Source organism: Sander lucioperca, chromosome 1 (genome assembly GCF_008315115.2).
Source record: "Sander lucioperca isolate FBNREF2018 chromosome 1, SLUC_FBN_1.2, whole genome shotgun sequence".
Taxonomy (NCBI): domain Eukaryota; kingdom Metazoa; phylum Chordata; class Actinopteri; order Perciformes; family Percidae; genus Sander; species Sander lucioperca.
Window position 1 is genome coordinate 2,808,841 of NC_050173.1, and position 8,191 is coordinate 2,817,031.

At 40.9% G+C, this 8,191-nt stretch overlaps 1 long non-coding RNA gene across 1 annotated transcript; it reads right to left on the reverse strand.

The window, feature by feature from the left end:
- Positions 1-5,228: 5,228 nt before the first annotated feature.
- On the reverse strand, positions 5,229-6,486 carry LOC116042211. The gene is made up of 2 exons (XR_004103154.1): positions 6,356-6,486; positions 5,229-5,656 (listed from the first exon to the last, which is right to left on the reverse strand). It is a non-coding gene; the product is annotated as an uncharacterized LOC116042211 (long non-coding RNA).
- Positions 6,487-8,191: the final 1,705 nt, after the last annotated feature.

The window sequence follows — 8,191 nt, forward strand, 5'->3', positions numbered from 1 at the left end:
CAATTAGGTTGTTAAGTATAGCCCCTCTTTTGTTTACATTTGATTTAACCGATCTGAGTCGCGGGACAGACACCGTGGTTATTAGACTATGAGTGGGCGACTGCTGCAACGGAAGCCCAGAGGAGCGCATTGCACTGCATCTCTGATTACTAATATCAAACTTGGGTTGTCATGGTTTAAATCATTTTGTGCACATGCAAAGACAATGTCAGACTCAATAGTTTTCTCTGGACCCCTGCCAAACCTGATCAGTAATGAAATATACAGCCGTATGTCATCCTTCAACCGCTGGTTGTCAGAATGGTGCCCAGCTAATGATGTGGGCTATGTGAATAACTGGAGGGCGTTCTGGGGAAAGCCTGGTCTGATTGAGAGAGACGGCATTCATCCCACTTGGGACGGAGCCGCTCTCATATCAAAAAATCTGACCAAGTCTATTATCGATCTTAAAGGGGTGATAGAATGAATATATATATATTATTTTACACTGTTCCTTAAGGTCTCCTAATAGGGTATGTAACATTGGTTGGGCTGAAAATTGCCCGAATGCCATTTTATTAGGCCCTTAACTATCCTGTGAATATGGACCATTTTGGTCAATACCTTAAAAGGTATTGAGGACTGTACCTAGCCTGTGCTATTACTGAATGTAAATACACTGAATCACTATTACAGGAAAATGCTATCCATAAATGGGGTTTAGAAAATAAACCAAGCAATGTGGTGTTCAAGTGTCCAATTTCTTTCAAAAAAAGCAAAACTATTAATTTTTTTTAAATGTCTTTTCTGACTTGTTTCTCATAAAATCTAGCTGAAAAGAGATTGAATTCTTAGTTAGATTTTCTTTTTGTGATTGGAAACTTTTTATTGGTTTTAAACATTAGTACAGGTACCAGTGACTAATAAGAAGCATGAACATATTCCTCACACAACTAAACAAACATAGGGCAACTCATGCATCAGTGCATGCATACACAATATATGCCCACATAGACACCAGACAAGACCACTGTAACAACAACAAAAAAACAAGCAAAAAATAAGATGTGCAGTCAAAGGGAGATCAGGGCAGTAATGAGCTTCTGCAGTGAGCCATGGTGGAGCCCATTCTGGGGGGATATACCACTGTGCCAGGTGTCGTAGACAAAATGCATAGTGGTATAGCAATAGGTTTGGAATCCCTAAGCCTCCCTGATCACATTTTTGTTGAAGTTTTTTAAGGTGAATTCTTGGACGCTTCCCATTTCACAGAAACAGGTTACATAATTTATCAAACCTTCGAAAAAGATTCACAGGAACATTCACTGGGAGGGACTGCAAGATATAATTGAATTTAGGGGCAACACTCATCTTCAAAACATTAGCCTTAGCCCACAAGGACAGGTGAAGGGGTGACCACCTTTCCAAGTCTAATTTAAATTTTTCAAGTAATGGCTATATTTACTTTCATAATATCTGACAGGTTAGATGGAAACAGTATCCCAATATATCTAATGCCTTGATCTGGCCACCTAAAGTTGCCTGATTGGAATAGCGTTTTTGGACAGTATGTCGTTAATGCCAGGGCTTCACATTTGGACCAATTTATCTTATATCCTGAGATTTTTGGCAAAAGAGCTGATCAAGGATAGCAGCGCTGGCATGGAGGTGTCAGGGCAGCTAACAAAGGTCAAAATGTCGTCCGCATATAACATCACCTTATGTGTCATGTGTCCCACACGTATGCCAGTGAAATTAGGGTCTAAGCGAATGACGGCCGCCAGGGGCTCTAGAGCTAAGGCAAAGATGGCTGGGAAGGCAGGGTCACCCTGGCGGGTGCCTCTGTGTACTTTAAAATATGGGGAGGTGAGGCCATTAGTTGTCACAGCTGCAGTGGGCTCCTTATAGATTAAGCGTAGCAGACCAAGAAAAACTCCCCCAAAACCCAAGTGTTCAAGAACCAGAAATAAATACTCCCACTCGACCCTGTCAAAGGCCTTTTCAATGTCCAGCAACAGGGCCACAGTGGGAGCTGCATCATCCCTGACCGCCCACATTATGTCTATCAGACGACGTAGATTATCTGAGGAGTGGCGGTTGCGTATGAACCCAACCTGGTCGGGGTGAACCAGGGAGGGTACAACCTTGTTCAGTCTACTGGCAAGGATTTTTGAGAAGATACGGCTATCGTAATTAGTCAGGGATATTGGTCTATAGCTGCGACAATCTGTAGGTTCCTTATCCATATTCAGTATAAGTGTAATGAGGGCCTGCGATAGTGTAGGTGGCAATGTACCCTTTTTAAGAGAATCCATGTACATTTCTGGCATCAATGGAGCCAGTTCGGGAGCAAAGCACTTATAGAAATTGGCCGTAAAACCATTAGGGCCAGGTGCCTTGCCTGTGGGCAGGGACCTGATAACTTCCTGAATTTCCATAGCTTATCGGTCTGTCGAGTAGTTGTTTCTGTTCAGGTGACAAAGTTGGAAGGTCTAAGTTCTGTAAAAAAGCCTCAGTCTCAGCCCTACCTGCCACTGATTCAGAGCTGTATAGATTCTCATAAAACACTTTGAAAGTGTTGTTGATGTCAGCAGGGCTTGTGTGCAGCACTCACTGGTGGTCATATACTGCTGGAATAGCACAGTGTGCTTCTTGCTGTTTTATGTAGTTGGCTAGCATACGCCCAGCCTTATCACCTCCTTCAAAGAACCGTTGTCTGGCCCTAAACAGTGAGAATTCTACTCTTTCAGATAATAAGGTGTTATATTTGTATTTAAGCTGGGAAGGTTTGCGCAAATTGCTTTCAGACATACTAATAAAAACCTATTCTGCCTCCTTAACTTCCTTTTCCAGATTAAGGCATTCTGCTGACTTTTCTTTCTTTTTACGGGAGGCGTATTATGAATCCTCTCAAAAAAGCCTTCAACACTTCCCAGTATGCCGTATGCAGAGAGCGACCTCTGCATGGTCTGACACCAAAATGGACCCTATGGTACATGAGGTTACGTATGAGATGAGTGAATGAGATATCAGGAAATAGTCAATCCTAGTATAGATGTGGTGGCAGGCAGAATAAAAAGTATAGTCCCTGCCATTAGGATTCAGTAACCTCCAGACATCAACTAGGCCCAAGTCTTTACAAATGTTTATCAAGATCTTCACAGATCTGCATTGTTTGGAATTAGAGTGGTGGCTACGATCTAAAACCATATCAAATACTTGATTAAAATCCCCTCCAATTATAATTGGGTAATTCTGTCCATTTTGAATCTCAGCTATTTTGGAGTCCATAGTGCCAAAGAAAGAGGGCTCATCTAAATTGGGGGCATATATTTTAGCAAGAATATATGGATGACCTTCAATTTCAGTCTGTAGAACAATCAATCTCCCATTATCATATGTGTAAAGTTTGTTTGTTTTAAATTGTAAATGTTTATGAACTAATATTGATACACCCCTACTGGCACTCGAACCCACTGAGTAATAAACATGCCCTACCCAGTCTCGGCGTAGTCTTTTATTATCCAGTTCTGAGAGGTGAGTCTCCTGGAGGAAAACTATGTCATATTTCTTAGCGAGTATTTTCTTCCTTTTAATTAGTTGACCCATGCCTTTTGTGTTCCAGCTACAGATCTTCAACCCCCTATCATGGTCACTCCTGCTCATATAGATGTAGGTTAAAGCTTTGGTGTAGCGCAGCCTCCAAATGAAACAAAAAACTCAACAAAACATACAAATAACGTCTTCCTTAAAAAGAGCACACAAAAACAAAACTGGAGTTAAAATACTCCATCAAGAGTGCTAAGCGATTCACACTCTAAACACTAAATTATATGTCCATGAACCACTCACTTTCAAGGCTACTTGACACAGCAACACCATCGAGAAAGCGCCTGCTATGCTTAGACATCCTGATCCAACATGCAAAACGCCAGCTACTGCTATCATCTGAACCCAAAATACCTCATAAACTGAGGGAAAACTATGAAAGTAACAGGGGAACTCTGCAGAAGTAGCCTTATAACAATTTAAAGTAAAACAGAGTTTAAACCACACACCAGTATCATCAATCAAGGCTATGACAGATTAAGAAAGAGAAAGAAAAATAGAAAAAATACAAAATGAAAGGAACGCTGAATGCTATTAGCCCCGACCCTTCATAACATTCTAAGCCCTGTATGGAGAGTGAAAAAAAAACAACAGAAAAAGTGTGTGTTACAGTCTGCGGAGTTTTCAGGCATAGTGCGAGGTGGGCTTACGCATAAATTATCTCTCTATGCCGATGACTTACTCCTGTATACATCTAACCCTATGACCTCTGTTCCTTATATTGTTAATATTTTAAATCAGTTTGGGAAACTATCTGGTTACAAAATTAATCTCCAGAAAAGTGAGATGTTTCCCCTCAATCAGGCTGCAACCCAAATTTTCCCAATTACTTTTCCATTCAGAATAGTTAAAAAAGGATTTAAATATCTTGGTGTGGAGATCACGCCCACCTTTTCATCACTGTTTGTTAAAAACTTTGGTGCTCTTTTTGATAAATGTAAACAAGATATGGTGAGATGGTCGAATCTACCACTATCCGTAAATGGTCGTGTTAACCTCATTAAAATGATTGTATTACCAACATTTCTTTATTTTTTCCAAAACATTCCCATTTTAATGAGGAAAAAGTTTTTCAAAACTTTAGACCAGAGCATAACATCATTCATTTGGAATGGTAAATCACACAGGATCAAAAGGCAATCTCTTGAAAGACCCAAAGGGCTTGAGGGCTTAGCACTACCCAACTTTATTTATTATTACTGGGCATGTAATATTCAGAAAATGTTGTTTTGGACAGAAAAATACCAACCTGATAGGAGTGAGCCCTGGGTACACCTGGAGTGCACACGCAGCCCGGCCCACCTAGGTTCTGTACTATGTGCCACTTTTCCTCCTGCTCCACTAAGCAAATTCTCCTCAAATCCCATTGTTCTTAATTCAATCAGAATTTGGTCACAATTTAAAAGATATTTTAACTTTAATATTTTAACACCCTCTACCCTGGACTCAGCCTTTGGGATATGGCTGGCGCAAGGCATTACATCTATTTCCAATCTCTTTATTGAGGGCAGCTTTGGATCATTTGCACAACTCTCTGAGAAGTTCGACCTGCCAAAATCTCATTTCTTTAGATATCTCCAAGTAAGACATTTTGTACAGAAAAACATTGCAAAAAAAACACAATTTTCTCTCTTTATCTCCGCATCGGAAAGGCTTAATTTCAATTCTTTATAACGATATCTGCAACATTTCTCCCCTTTCGCTGCAAGGAATAAGACAGCTCTGGGAGGATGACTTTGGGGAAGCAATGAGAGAGGATCAATGGGATGCAGCACTTGGCCTAGTACACACCTCCTCTCCTTGTGCCAGACTCAGCCTAATTCAACTTAAAGTCCTCCTTAGAGTACACTGGACCAGGGCTAAACTGGCCAAGATTGTCCCTAGCACTGATCCTGCTTGTCCCCGCTGTAAAAGTCAGCCAGCTGACCACATACATATGTTCTGGTCTTGCCCTTACTTCAAGACATTTTGGGCAGACATATTTCAGGCCTACTCCAAAATATTTGCTATAGATATCCCTCCAAACCCAATATGTGCCATATTTGGCTTTACACGAGAAACTAAATCTCTTAAAGCAGCCATATTATGCTCATTTTCAGGTTCATAATTGTATTTTAATGTTGTACCAGAATAGGTTTACATGATTTAATTTTCAAAAAACACCATATTTTTGTTGTACTGCAGTGCTCTCTCTCACTGCTGCAGCTCCTCTTTTCAGCTGGTCTCTGTTTTAGCTACAGAGTGAGACCTCTTTTCTTCTTCTTCTTCTGTACTATCTTTGATTGCACTGCACATGCCCAGTAGCTCAGATGTAGATCATGTCAGCTAGCTAGCTCCATAGACAGTAAAAGAAAGGCTGTTTCTACAACTTTGGTCAGTTACAAGGCAGGATTAGCTGGGAGACTTCTAAATGAGGGCGCACATGTAAGTAGTTCTTTTGTAGATTATGGTGAACTTGTGTGTGTTGTAGCAGTGCTTTGCTATTGAGAACGAGGTAGCATGCTAGCGTTAGCCTTAGCGTTAGCATGCTAACGCTACGAGCTAATGGTTGCGGTTAGCCTGCTCGTTTCGGCTTGTGACGTCACAAGCCGTGCCGATTTTGAACAGCTCACCCAGAGACTGAAGGCAGGACATATTCAGAAACTGTATCTCACTCTAAACAGCATGGATGGATTTTTTTTCAAAGTTTGTATGTGTGTGGAAGCACCAGAGACACAACATAACACCCCAAATCCCAGAAAAAGTGTTTTTTTCATAATATGGGCACTTTAAAGGCAAGGCTTATGCTGTTATAGCATTCACCTCTTTGCTTGCTAGACGTCCGATATTACTCCTGTGGAAGGAACAAACACCACCCACATTTGGTAGATGGATAAGAGACATTATGTTTTTCCTGAAACTGGAGAAAATTAGATACACATCGCTCCATACAAAGCTTTGAGAGGACTTGGACCCCCTTTTTGACATACTTTGAGAACTTACAAAGACCCTTACAGGAAACTGACTAGATGATGACACCCCTCCCCCCCCCTTCTTCTCCCCTTTTCTCACACCCGTGGTTTTTCATTTATTTATTTATTTTATTTATTTATTTTTTGTATGTATCTTATTTTTTTATTTTTTTTCTGATGTGTTTATGTTTATAGGTATTTACTTTATAGTAACATACTTTATTATACATATTAATGTGTCTATTTCTTAGGACGGACTGTACGGTTTGGACTGGATGGGGATGGGGTTGGGATGAATCGATTGGATGAGGGTGGGGTGGGTGATTTGATTATTGCTATATTGCTGTTCTATACCACTTGTACTGCACTTTTGTATGGCCAAGATTTGAACTGCTTGTTGTTCAGAATTGTCTTTTTATTGGCAAAAATCAATAAAATGTGTTAAACAGAAAAAGTTTACCAGCTATATGTCCTTTCAGTGTCCAAAAAAGAGCAGTAGGCTAGCAGTTCATCAGTCAACTTTAAACAAAAAATATGACCACGTCATGCAGTCTATAGTCACATCTATCCAGAAATCTTACAGCTTGTTGATGAATTCCAAGGCTTTTTCCGTGTCATTGAAATGATGCTCCAGTCCGTTGCCAGAAATAATCCTGAGCTTTGCAGGGCAGGCAAGTGTGAACTTCATGCGCCGGTCGTTCAATTTTTTCTTGCATTCCTTAAACTGCGCTTCTACCGCTTTGGTGTAGTCTGGGTAGATTTGATTTTGTTGTTTTCCCAGATAATCTCCTCCTTAGCTCTCGCCGCACATTGTGTTATGGGTTTGGTGTATTTTGTCTTGTTTTGGTAGTCTGTTTTTCTGTCGTGTCTTGTCTCCTTGTGATTTTCGGTCTTGTCTTGTTTTATGTTCTGTTTCCTGTTTTATTTTGATATTCTGGTTTTCTGTCTTGTCTTGTCTGGTTTTACTTCATGTCTTGTGTTTTCCTGCTCTTGTGATTGCCTGATGTTTTCCACCTGTTTCCCAGCCCTTGTGTCACCTGCCTCTTGTTACCTCGTTACCCTCTGTATTTAGTCTTTGTGTTTCCCTTGTCCTGTGTCAGATCATTGTATGTTGTTTGGAGTGTCTGTGTGTCATCTACCCTGTTGGTCTCGGTGTTCCTGATGTTTTACCTGTTCCTGTTTTGGATTCTGCCGGTTCCTGTTTTTGTTGGATTTTTTGCCTGCTGTTCCAGGACACCTTTTGTTCATTGGATTTCATTTAAATAAATCCTTGAGATTACTCTTGTTTCTGCCATCTTGCATTTGGGTCCTACATCCCCTGAAACTCCTAACACATTGAATCTGTGACACATCTTGAAAGCACAGGAACTTTGCCACGATAGCTCTAGGCGGGCGGCCCTTCTGGTGTGGCGCCAGAGTGCGATGTGCACGTTCAATGACAAGCCCCCTTGTAAAGTCCACGTCCAAGAGCTCAGGTAGCACCCTTTACAGAAATTCAACGGGATTCTTCCCCTCACATCCTCCTAGCCTCTAGGTCATCCACCCATTTTTGCATTTTCGCTAGCTCAGACATTGGAGAAGGAGGGTTAGCCCTTGCCGCATCCGTAGCTTCTTCAAGCATGGCAATCCGAGTCATTATCCATTATACATTA